The 6,025-nt window shown below is 39.5% G+C and overlaps 1 pseudogene; it reads left to right on the plus strand.

Annotated features, from left to right (window-relative positions):
* Nucleotides 1-1,591: 1,591 nt before the first annotated feature.
* Nucleotides 1,592-5,470, plus strand: LOC111496213 (annotated as a pseudogene).
* Nucleotides 5,471-6,025: the final 555 nt, after the last annotated feature.

Consider the following 6,025-nt stretch of genomic DNA (forward strand, 5'->3'; position numbering starts at 1 on the left):
TTTATAATTTTTACGTTTTCTCGACTAAAAGTGAACAACTTGGACCGAATATGGAGACCACGAGTCATAAACATGCACGGTACATTCCCAATTATATTTTTCCACCTCATATTTATTAAATTAAAAAATAAATAATTCTCATATTTTAAATAATTTTTTAAGAAGATAAAAAGAAAAGGATATTTGTTTGATTTTTTAAAAAGAAAATAAAATAAAATCTTAAGTTTCACATCCACCAATCATTCTGAATAGCGGAGAAATAATGAATAATTTGATTCATGAACGTGGCAGATAATTCCAAATAAGGCTTTCAATCTTATGATGATGATGCACAACAAATAATGCCACCAACCTTAGTTTAATAATGCCGCGGAATTAAAGTGCCTTTTCACTTTGCATTTTCTTTCTCTCTCTACATATATATTTTTAATATAAGGTTTAAGATTGTGTACATTTGTCACACCCTCCTCTAATAACAATTCAATCATACGATATGTGTCAATATGAACATAGCTCAATTTATATATAATATATATATTTTATCGATCAAATGTTAGATATTCTACTTTTATGTTACATATTATTTAATTGATATAATATAATATAATAAAGAATGTTTCGTTATCTACTCTTACCGATGTGAGATCTCACAATCTACTTTATTCGGGACTCAACATTTTCGTTAGCACTTGTTTCTCTCTCTAATCGATGTGCGCCCTCACAATGGTAGGACTTTGAATGACAGTGTGACTTAACCATGAGGATTAAATGGTGGGACTTAACCATGGTAATAAATATTCTTTATCCTTAGTAAATGGGTAGATTCTCTTTATCCATGGTAAATGAGTAGATTCTTCATGGTAAATCAATAGATTATCCATGGTGTATGCTAACAACCCAGTAAATTATGTTGTATAGATACGACGTATTCTACCTTTAACACTCATAATCTACCTCCTTTCGAGTGGGTCCTAACATCCTTGTTGGCATACCGCTCATGGCACTCGTTTCTCTCTCCAATCGATATGTAATCTACCTCCCTTCAGGTTGGAGCCCAACATCCTCGCTAACACATCACTCAGTTTCCACTCCCCGTGCATGACTTAGCATCCTCTCCGACACACCGCTCAGTATTTGGCTCTGATACCATCTGTAACAGTCCAAGTTCACTGCTAGTAGATATTGTTCACTTAACCCGTTATGCATCGTCATCAACCTCACGATTTTAAAACACGTTTATTATGGAAAAGTTTCTACACAATGCTTCATTCTCTTAGCAGTGGGCTTGAACGGTTAAAAAAATATTAAAAAATTATTAATGCATTAATGGGTGTTTTATTTTGTCAATATATATATATTCTCTCAAACAAAATTACATTAAATAAATAAAATATTCATAAAATTGCTGGCATACCCCTAGTATAGAATTAAAATAAGAATCCCAGCATTCAACCCAAACAGAAAAACAGAGGACCAAAAAGCAAAAATAAATAAATAAATAAATAAATAAATAAATTTGTACAGAACACATGCCAACTTTTGCTTTTTATTACCCCATTGATTCTCTGCATTTTTTTTTCTTCCTCTTCCTTTGTTCGCTCTTTATAATTCTTTTTTTCTTTTCACAAATCTTTAATTTCCCTCTCTTTCTTCCTCCTCTTGTCTCTGTTTCAGAGTGTGCGATGGGCGCAATTTCAATGGAGTGGATGAACTGCTCATGAATGGCTCACCACACTATGCTAACCAATGACCACACCGATTCCAACAAAGCCTATGTTCATAAAAATTCCACTGACCCACATCCACAATCATCTGCCAATCCAATTTTCCATGATTTCTTAGGCATGAAAAACCCCTCCGCCGATACTTCTCTGGGTTTTTCTCCCCGGACGGCGGCGGATTTTCGGCCGTCCGACCCATCTCCCGCTGCCTCCGCCTCCCGCGGCCCTTCCTCTAGCGGCGGTCGTGGCCCCATCTCTACTACCTCAGATCTTGCTTCTGGTATCTCTGTTCTTTGAGGATTTGTTGCTTTATTGTCTATTTGTGCTTCGTTTTGAAAGATTTTGTGGGTTTTAACTCTTGAGTGTTGTGTTTTTGCTTGATTTTACTGGAATTATGAAAAGGGTATTCGCTATTTTGAATGATTACTGGTTTGATCATCATGATTGTTGTTATGTTGTTGTTATTACTCCATTTTGATTTTGATTTTGTTCTTTGATTTTGTGTGTTCTTGTTTGTTCTCATGGAGGTTAGTAGCTTTGATGTGCTGATTAGGAAGACTTCTGTCTGGATTTTGAGCTTTTTGTGTTCTTTGTTTATGAATTTGAGTGAGAAATTTATAGTAAACTTAACCCAAATCATGAGCATTTGAGTGTGGAGATGTTTTGAGTTTGAAATTGGTATATGAATGCAAAAGTTTGATCCCGTTTCTCATTGATACGAGTAGACCGACAGGTCGGGAGTCATCTCGAAGGCATTCCATTCTATGGCTCGAGGGGCGATATCTCTTCAACGGAGATTCATAATAGGATCATAGGGAATAAGAGAAGTATGTCGGATTCTGGTTTTATCGGGTCGTATCGAGATGGAGTTCCACACATGGCTTCCGAGTCGCATTTGATGAAGGTTTCATTGCATATCACATTTTGTAGTTGCTGAAAGAAACACTACTTTAGCTGCACTCCTTGTTTAGTGATATTGTCGTGTTTTAACCCAGACATTACGAAATGGAGCAGGCAGGGAGCTTAACCGAAGAGCCAACGACGATGAAGTGACGCTTGGAATGCAGCAGCCAATGAGGCCGAGTGCTGCGTCGGTTATCTTTCAACCTCATATCGGAAGTGGTAGTAGACTCGATGCTGATGTTACCAAGTGGGAGAGATCCACGCTTATGAACATCGGTCCTGCTCCAGCCGTACAGTACTCTCCCCGTGGGACGAGTATGCCGTTTTCCCCTCAGTTACATACAAATAGATTCAGAGATGCCAATGCCATTCCTCCAAATATATCTCAATCAGCTGCCGATGAGGGATCTCGAACTGGAATCAAAGGTCCTGGAATCTTGAGTTCGAGTTATCCCGGTGGTGGAACCTCCGAACGGAACTCATCTATCCTGCTCCCGAGCTGCAGCTTGCAAAAGCCCGGGACTAATATCGCAGAGCACGAATCCTCTATGCCTTCAAGGTAGAGCCTGCATTGATACTAAATTATAGGTTCTTTGTCACATTTCCTATTAGGAAAATGCTAGGCTTGGTGCTACTTATCTAGTGACTGGTTAATTGCAGTCGACGTGGTCTTATATCTGCTGATCGGCAGATGACGATATTTTATGGCGGTCAAGCTCATGTCTTTGACGACGTTCATCCAAACAAGGTTCGTGTTCTAAATTACGTGGTTTTGAGCGAATGTTTGTCCTGCTCTTACCATCCAAGTGACAGTGGCAAGTACTTGATAATGATAGCTAAACTCGTCGTTATCGTGCGACATATTTCACACGATAGAAGCTTAGAAACTTCATAATCATAATGCATTTTAGAAGTTTCATTTAGATACCCAATCGATGATGTTCGATAGTCCATGCTACCGAATTATGTTAGCTGTAAGCTTCTCTAGGTTGGTTTAACTTCGTTGGAAAAGATCGATAGTTCTTGGGACAACTTTCCCTTGATTTGCTTGTAAGTTATATATTGGACAAACAATGGTGCACCTCAAAATATGTCACATTCATGTCGGGAGTAGCTCAACATCCATAATCTGTTAGTGGTGGGCTTGGGCTTGAGCTGTTACAAATGGTATCAGAGTCAAACCCCAGGTAGTATGCGAGGATGTTGGCCCCGAAGGGGGTGGACACGGGGCAATGTGATAGCGAGGGGGGTGGATTGTGAGATCTCACATCAATTGGAGAGAGGAATGAAACATTTTTTATAAGAGGGTGGAAACCTCTCCCTAGCATACGCGTTTTAAAACATTGAGGAGAAGCCAAGAAGGGAAACCCCAAAGAAGACAATATCTTCTAGCGGTGAGCTTGGGCTGTTACATGTCATCCCTGATAGATCAAATCGAAGACATCATGCTTTGAAACATTATTCTGCTAGCAGATATTGTCCTCTTTAGACTTTCTCTGTCGGGCTTTCCCTCAAGGTTTTAAAACGCGTTTGCTAAGGAGAGGATTTCACACCTTTGTAAAGATAGTTTCGTTCCCCTCTCCAACTGATGTGGGATCTCACAATCCACCCCTCTTTCGAGGTCAGCGTCCTCGTTGGCACTCGTTTCCCTCCCCAATCATCGATCTAAGATATCACAATCCACCCCCTTTGAGGCTAGCGTCCTCGCCGGCACTCGTTTCTCTCTCCAATTGATGTGGGATCTCACTATACACCTCTTTTGGTGTCTAGCGTCCTCACTGGCACTTGTTCCTCCAATCGTTGTGGAATTTCACAATCCACCCCCTTCTGGGCCTAGCGTCCTTGCTGGCACTCGTTCTTCTCTTCAATTGATGTGGGTTCTCACAATACACCTCCCTTAGGGGCTAGCGTCCTCGCCGACACTCGTTTCTCTCTCAAATCAATGTGGGATCTCGCAATACATCCCCTTTGGGGTCCAGCGTCCTCACTGGCAGTCATTCCTCTAACCGATGTAGAATCTCATAATCCACCCCCTGTCGAGGCCAGCGTCTTCACTGGCACTCGTTCCTCTCTCCAATTGATGTGGGGTCTCACGGTGAATCTTTACCATCAAAACTATAGCATTTTTCTGATCATGATGCTATTTATATATGCTGCTAAGCATAAAATTATAATTGAAATGAATGTCACATTCTAATCACAAGCTGTTCATTGCATTTCAGGCCGATGTTATAATGGCCTTAGCCGGGTCAAGTGGGGATCGTGGTCAGCTAACTATGCAACAAAATCAACTGCTCGGCCAGTTAACGAAAGCGAAACTCCAAACGGAGAACTCGACATCGTTATGGCAAGTGACACCACCTCGTCATTTGCCAAAGAAGCTCGTAGAAAGCTGCATTGCTGGGAGTTCAACTCCCATAGCCAGCTCGGTCGAGAGAGTCACAGCATCAGCAGGTGGGTGCATGAATATATATCTATGGCCCGGAATTGAAACCAACCTATTTCGAGAAATCGAATCGTTGCGTGACATATTTTTGTTCTTGTGGCAACAAAAACAGGAGCTGGTAAGGATGTTAGAAACCAAGTTCAAGCTGCTGCTGATTCGAGTGCGGAGAAGAAGAGAGAGTTGTGATATTCGTTCCCCGACTCAAACGAATGTTCGAAATGCATCAAAGTCAGCTGTTGTAAGGCATTTCTCATGGCGCCCGTCCTTGTTTCGGTACTTTTTAGCTTCGATATTTGTTGTATTTTCTTACCGTTTCGTTTCGAGGGGAGGGGATTCGAGGTTTAAACTTGATGAGCAATGGAAATGAATTCCCTTTCTTTTTATGGAACTCGCTGTTTAAGAAATTGTTCTGAATAGCTTATAACTACTTAAGATGGCTTGTCCCGGATTAGGTTAGTGTAACTCATGGTTAAGAAGCATAACAAATCATTTTATTATATTTGTGGTCAATTTAATAATATATTTTAAAATATTTTGAATTAATAGACTGAGTTTACTAAAATAATATTAATAAATAATAAAATAAAACTACTAGACTGGAATTGTTGGACCAGAGTTATCCTATGGGCCGGAAGTGACTGGGCCAAGCTACCTCCATATGGGCCTTCGGCCCATCTTGTAGTTCCACATTCATCGGAAGAACTTTGAAAGGAAAATTTGTATTTCCTACATAGCATTATTAAAAAATATTTGCAAATATTATATAATATATATATATATGTGTGTATATATATTTATATAAAATACTATAAATCGTGTATTACGAGACCCTCGTAGATTTTTTTAGTCAACTATCTACGGTTTAGGAGTGTTCAAATGACCCAAGAATCCAAACCAAATTATAAAGTTATCAATTGGGTTAAGATTTTTTTTTTTTTTTTTTTTTTTTTTTTTT

The sequence above is a fragment of the Cucurbita maxima genome, unplaced genomic scaffold (assembly GCF_002738345.1).
Source record: "Cucurbita maxima cultivar Rimu unplaced genomic scaffold, Cmax_1.0 Cma_Scf00022, whole genome shotgun sequence".
NCBI lineage: Eukaryota > Viridiplantae > Streptophyta > Magnoliopsida > Cucurbitales > Cucurbitaceae > Cucurbita > Cucurbita maxima.